This window comes from Penaeus japonicus, unplaced genomic scaffold (assembly GCF_977035675.1).
Source record: "Penaeus japonicus unplaced genomic scaffold, GWHDUDI00000001_assembly GWHDUDI00000006, whole genome shotgun sequence".
NCBI classification, from domain to species: Eukaryota; Metazoa; Arthropoda; class Malacostraca; order Decapoda; family Penaeidae; genus Penaeus; species Penaeus japonicus.
Genome location: NW_028234408.1, coordinates 18311376 through 18318875, shown reverse-complemented (window position 1 = coordinate 18318875; position 7500 = coordinate 18311376). Strand labels below are relative to the sequence as shown.

General features: G+C 43.7%; 1 pseudogene; it reads right to left on the bottom strand.

Annotated features, from left to right (window-relative positions):
• Positions 1-355: 355 nt before the first annotated feature.
• The window catches only part of LOC147471679 (uncharacterized), a 12828-nt pseudogene continuing 5683 nt past the window's right edge, over positions 356-7500 (bottom strand).

Here is a 7500-nt window from a genome sequence, read left to right as displayed (position 1 = left end):
TCCCACAGGGCTGGAGCGATGCTTCGAAATGCATTCAGATGAAAATCCCTCAGAACTGATTTCACTAAGATTTATCAATTCTTAAAGCCATGAATCATTCAGTAACCTGTCCATTAAACCTACAAATTACTTGGACATTAAGGCTATCAAATGCCGTCATCAGTTTTCTAGTGTTCATTCCCATTTTATCACACCATTTTTCAAAACACAATGACCGAACAATATCTAACCCACTTACGCAAACCCAAAATATGATTAACATGATTCACGCAAAGTTGCTCTCTGTTGAGAAACATAGAAACCAGTCAACGTCGTCCGAAGTGACGTTCTTGAATATGCATTATAAGTCCCCCATCTAGGAATTTACATAACCCACTGAAGAGCTTGATGTGACCTGGAATGACAGTAATCCAGTATCACCAGCGAAAGCCAAATCAAAGTCTAGAGAATACAGAAACTACAAGGACCACAGACACTATAAGAACAACGGAAACTACAGGGACCACAGAAACTACAGGGACCACTGACACTACAAGAACCACAGAAACTACAAGGACCACAGAAACTACAGGGACCACAGAAACTACAGGGACCACTGACACTACAAGAACCACAGAAACTACAGGGACCACAGAAACTACAGGGACCACAGAAACTACAAAGCCCACAGAAACTACAGGGACCACAGAAACTACAAAGCCAACAGAAACTACAGGGACCACAGAAACTACAGGGACCACAGAAACTACAAAGCCAACAGAAACTACAAAGCCCACAGAAACTACAGGGACCACAGAAACTACAGGGACCACAGAAACTACAAAGACCACAGAAACTACAGGGACCACAGAAACTACAGGGACCACAGAAACTACAAAGACCACAGAAACTACAGGGACCACAGAAACTACAAAGACCACAGAAACTACAGGGACCACAGAAACTACAGGGACCACAGAAACTACAAAGACCACAGAAACTACAAAGACCACAGAAACTACAGGGACCACAGAAACTACAGGGACCACAGAAACTACAAGGACCACGGACACTATAAGAACAACAGAAAATACAGGGACCACAGAAACTACAGGGACCACAGAAACTACAAAGACCACAGAAACTACAGGGACCACAGAAACTACAGGGACCACAGAAACTACAAAGACCACAGAAACTACAGGGACCACAGAAACTACAGGGACCACAGAAACTACAAAGACCACAGAAACTACAGGGACCACAGAAACTACAGGGACCACAGAAACTACAAAGACCACAGAAACTACAAAGACCACAGAAACTACAGGGACCACAGAAACTACAAAGACCACAGAAACTACAAAGACCACAGAAACTACAAAGACCACAGAAACTACAGGGACCACAGAAACTACAAAGACCACAGAAACTACAAGGACCACTGGCACTATAAGAACAACAGAAACTACAGGGACCACAGAAACTACAAAGACCACAGAAACTACAAAGACCACAGAAACTACAGGGACCACAGAAACTACAAAGACCACAGAAACTACAGGGACCACAGAAACTACAGGGACCACAGAAACTACAAAGACCACAGAAACTACAGGGACCACAGAAACTACAGGGACCACAGAAACTACAAAGACCACAGAAACTACAAAGACCACAGAAACTACAGGGACCACAGAAACTACAAAGACCACAGAAACTACAAAGACCACAGAAACTACAAAGACCACAGAAACTACAAAGACCACAGAAACTACAGGGACCACAGAAACTACAGGGACCACAGAAACTACAAAGACCACAGAAACTACAGGGACCACAGAAACTACAGGGACCACAGAAACTACAAAGACCACAGAAACTACAGGGACCACAGAAACTACAGGGACCACAGAAACTACAAAGACCACAGAAACTACAGGGACCACAGAAACTACAGGGACCACAGAAACTACAAAGACCACAGAAACTACAGGGACCACAGAAACTACAAGGACCACTGGCACTATAAGAACAACAGAAACTACAGGGACCACAGAAACTACAAAGCCCACAGAAACTACAGGGACCACAGAAACTACAGGGACCACAGAAACTACAAAGACCACAGAAACTACAAAGACCACAGAAACTACAAAGACCACAGAAACTACAAAGACCACAGAAACTACAAAGACCACAGAAACTACAAAGACCACAGAAACTACAAAGACCACAGAAACTACAAAGACCACAGAAACTACAAGGACCACAGAAACTACAAAGACCACAGAAACTACAAAGACCACAGAAACTACAGGGACCACAGAAACTACAAAGACCACAGAAACTACAGGGACCACAGAAACTACAAAGACCACAGAAACTACAGGGACCACAGAAACTACAAAGACCACAGAAACTACAAAGACCACAGAAACTACAAAGACCACAGAAACTACAGGGACCACAGAAACTACAAAGACCACAGAAACTACAGGGACCACAGAAACTACAGGGACCACAGAAACTACAGGGACCACAGAAACTACAGGGACCACAGAAACTACAAAGACCACAGAAACTACAAAGACCACAGAAACTACAAAGACCACAGAAACTACAGGGACCACAGAAACTACAGGGACCACAGAAACTACAAAGACCACAGAAACTAAAAAGACCACAGAAACTACAGGGACCACAGAAACTACAAAGACCACAGAAACTACAAAGACCACAGAAACTACAGGGACCACAGAAACTACAGGGACCACAGAAACTACAAAGACCACAGAAACTACAGGGACCACAGAAACTACAAAGACCACAGAAACTACAAGGACCACAGAAACTACAGGGACCACAGAAACTACAAAGACCACAGAAACTACAGGGACCACAGAAACTACAAAGACCACAGAAACTACAGGGACCACAGAAACTACAAAGACCACAGAAACTACAGGGACCACAGAAACTACAGGGACCACAGAAACTACAGGGACCACAGAAACTACAAAGACCACAGAAACTACAGGACCACAGAATAAAACACAGAAACTACAGGGACCACAGAAACTACAAAGCCCACAGAAACTACAGGGACCACAGAAACACAGGACCACAAAACCACAGAAACTACAAAGACCACAGAAACTACAGGACCACAGAAACTACAAAGACCACAAAACTACAGGGACCACAGCAACTACAAGGACCACAGAAACTACAAAGACCACAGAAACTACAAAGACCACAACAACTACAATCACCACAGAAACTACAAACACCACAGAAACTACAAAGACCACAGAAACTACAAAGACCACAGAAACTACAGGGACCACAGAAACTACAAAGACCACAGAAACTACAGGGACCACAGTAACTACAAAGACCACAGAAACTACAGGGACCACAGAAACTACAGGGACCACAGAAACTACAAGAACCACAGAAACTACAGAGACCACAGAAACTACAAGGACACAGAACTACAAAGACCACAGAAACTACAGGGACCACAGAAACTACAGGACCACAGAAACTACAAAGACCACAGAAACTACAGGACCACAGAAACTACAAAGACCACAGAACTAAAGACCACAGAAACTACAGGGACCACAGAAACAAGACCACAGAAACTACAGGGACCACAGTAACTACAAAGACCACAGAAACTACAAGGACCACAGAAACTACAAAGACCACAGAAACTACAGGGACCACAGAAACTACAAAGACCACAGAAACTACAGGGACCACAGAAACTACAGGGACCACAGAAACTACAAAGACCACAGAAACTACAAAGACCACAGAAACTACAGGGACCACAGAAACTACAAAGACCACAGAAACTACAGGGACCACAGAAACTACAGGGACCACAGAAACTACAAAGACCACAGAAACTACAAAGACCACAGAAACTACAGGGACCACAGAAACTACAGGGACCACAGAAACTACAGGGACCACAGAAACTACAAAGACCACAGAAACTACAAAGACCACAGAAACTACAGGGACCACAGAAACTACAGGGACCACAGAAACTACAGGGACCACAGAAACTACAAAGACCACAGAAACTACAAAGACCACAGAAACTACAGGGACCACAGAAACTACAGGGACCACAGAAACTACAGGGACCACAGAAACTACAAAGACCACAGAAACTACAAAGACCACAGAAACTACAGGGACCACAGAAACTACAGGGACCACAGAAACTACAGGGACCACAGAAACTACAGGGACCACAGAAACTACAAAGACCACAGAAACTACAGGGACCACAGAAACTACAGGGACCACAGAAACTACAGGGACCACAGAAACTACAGGGACCACAGAAACTACAAAGACCACAGAAACTACAGGGACCACAGAAACTACAAAGACCACAGAAACTACAAAGACCACAGAAACTACAGAGACCACAGAAACTACAAAGACCACAGAAACTACAGGGACCACAGAAACTACAAAGACCACAGAAACTACAGGGACCACAGAAACTACAAAGACCACAGAAACTACAAAGACCACAGAAACTACAGGGACCACAGAAACTACAAAGACCACAGAAACTACAAAGACCACAGAAACTACAAAGACCACAGAAACTACAAAGACCACAGAAACTACAGGGACCACAGAAACTACAAAGACCACAGAAACTACAAAGACCACAGAAACTACATGGACCATAGAAACTACAGAGACCACAGAAACTACAGAGACCACAGAAACTACAGGGACCACAGAAACTACATGGACCTCTCTATAGCATTCAGCATATCTACCCTGGTAAAATTTTCCACAAGGCGTACGATCGCAATGGAAGACGTGGCATAAGCTGGACTGGCAGTGCAACAGTAAAGCCAGATTGAAGTTTATAGAATACACAGAGCAGTCACCGTACCTCAAATGGCCTCCCTGAAACCTTCATTATATCTCCCCCTTGAAAGAATTTACATAAGGCCTTACGAACCTAGTGGAAAGCCTGATATAAGGCGGAGCGGCGGTGACCTGATTTTATCATCTGTAGCCAGATTAAGGTCCGATTGAATCCCAAACGAAAATGATCCTTTCGACAAAGGTCTGGAGCTGCTCTGACCTTGCGTGCAACTAAGGTTCAAACGACATTACAATCCGGTGCGGATCTGAGCTTTAGCAAACAGGTTTTAGATACAAGATCTCGCGTGTGCAGCAAATTGGTTTAAAGGAATTGAGTTACAAGGCGAAGTGTAGTGGGTCTGGCTGGCTGGCTCTCTGGTGATGACGTCACTTTGATTAGCGTTCGGGAGGGTCGGGGGTTCGTGGGGGTGGGGGGTGGGGTCAGGAAGGAGTGGTCTTAGGGGTGACGGGGTAGAGGGAGCTAGCTGTAATGAGGGACAGAAGGGTGGGGTGAAAGAAGGGAGAAGAGAAGGGAAGGTTAAAAGGGAGGAGAGAAGGAGAGAGAGATGGGGGGGGGGGGGAGAGAGAGAGGGAGAGATGGGAAAAAATAGACACAGATAGATAAATAGATAGAGGAAGAGAGATAGAGAAAGAAAAAAAAGAAAGAAAAGAAAAGATAGGTAGACAGATAGGTAAACAGAGATAGATACATAGATAGATAGATAGAAAGAGAGAGAGAGAGAGAGAGAGAGAGAGAGAAGGAGAGAGAGAGAGAGAGAGAAGGAGAGAGAGAGAGAGAGAGAGAGAGAGAGAGAGAGAGACTAGAGAGAGAGAGAGAGAGAGAAGGAGAGAGAGAGAGAGAGAGAGAGAGCGGGGGGGGAGAGAGAGAGAGAGAGAGAGACACACACACACACACACACAGAGAGAGAGAGAGAGAGAGAGAGAGAGAGAGAGAGAGAGAGAGAGGGGGAGTGAGAGAGAGAGAGAGGAGAGAGAGAGAGAGAGAGAGAGAGAGAGAGAGAGAGGAGAGAAAGAGAGAAGGAGAGAGAGAAGAGGAGAGAGAGAGAGGGAGAGAAGAGAGAGAGAGAAGGAGAGAGAGAGAGAAAGAGAGAGAGAGGAGAGAGAAGAGAGAAAGAGAGAGAGAGAGAGAAAAAGAGAGAGAGAGAGAGAGAGAGAGAGAAAGAGAAAGAAGAGAGAAGGAGAGAAGAGAGAAAGAGAGAGAGAGAGAGAAAGAAGAGAGAGAGAGAGAGAGAGAGAGAGAGAGAGAGAGAGAGGAGACAAAGAGAGAGAGAGAGAGAGGAGACAAAGAGAGAGAGAGAGAGAGGAGACAAAGAGAGAGAGAGAGAGGAGAGAGAGAGAGAGAGAGAGAGGAGACAAAGAGAGAGAGAGAGAGAGACAAAGAGAGAGAGAGAGAGACAGAGAGGAGAGAGAGGAGGAGAGAAGAGAGAGAGAGAGAGAGAGAGAGAGAGAGAGAGAGAGAGAGAGAGAGAGAGAGAGAGAGGGATAGAGATAAGAGAAAGAATAGATAGATAGAGAGAGAGCGAGAGAGAGAGAAGGAGAGAGAGAGAAAAAAAAAGGAGAGAGAGGGAGAAAGATAGAGAGAGAGAGAGAGAGAGAGAGAAGAAGAAGAGAAGAAATAAAAAAAATATGATAGGTAGACATACAGATGCACAGATAGAGATAGATAGATAGATAGACAGACAGACAGTCAGACAGACAGAGAGAGAGAGAGCGAAAGAGCAAGAGAGAGAGAGAGATAAAGCGTGAGAGAGTGAAAGAGAAAGACAGAAAAAAAGAAGAGGGAAGAGAGAAGATAGACAAAAGTGAAGCAGAAGAAATTAAGTATGAACAATAGATCGGGTGTGGTGGTGGTTGAAAAGAACAAAGTATTGCCTATTTTTGGAAAGCAAGGCGGACGTCAATATCATAAATTTACGGCTTTTACATATAACAAAAGGTTAGAATTTTTGTCTGTAGTGAGCCTAATCTAATCTAATGTATAATTTCGTTGTATATATCTTCAACTGCTGTTCTTTTATTGCGATTTTATTTGTTTGGAATCGTCTCTTCACGTGGATATCCTCTCTCCTTAATTATAGGCCGCTCCTTGTAACAAATAATAGCATCTGTGTCCTTTTTTGGTTTCTTTTTGTTTTCGCCTTGATTACTTGTTTCGAATACATTTTTCTTTCGTTTATATTCCTAGTTCTATCTCTTTTCTCACTTTCCTTCCATCTCACTTTTTTCTCTCTCTCTTTTATTTTTTCTTGACTATTTCTTGACTATTTTTCCCACTATTTTGACTTCTGTCATTAACTTCTTTTTTCCCTCTCAGTTTCCACTTTTCCAATTTTCCTTTCTTTCTTTTTTTTTTCTTTCAGTCTTCTTTTTGTTTTGCCTTTTCACATTCCTGCTTCTCGCCGATTTGTAGGAACGACAATATGTCACGTATGTTTCTATGAACCTTGATCTTTGTTGGAAGAGAGGAAGAAAGAGAGAGAGAGAGAGAGAGAGAGAGAGAGAGAGAGAGAGAGAGAGAGAGAGAGAGAGAGAGAGAGAGAGAGACAGAGAGAGACAAGAGAGAGAGAGAGAGAGAGAGAGAGAGAG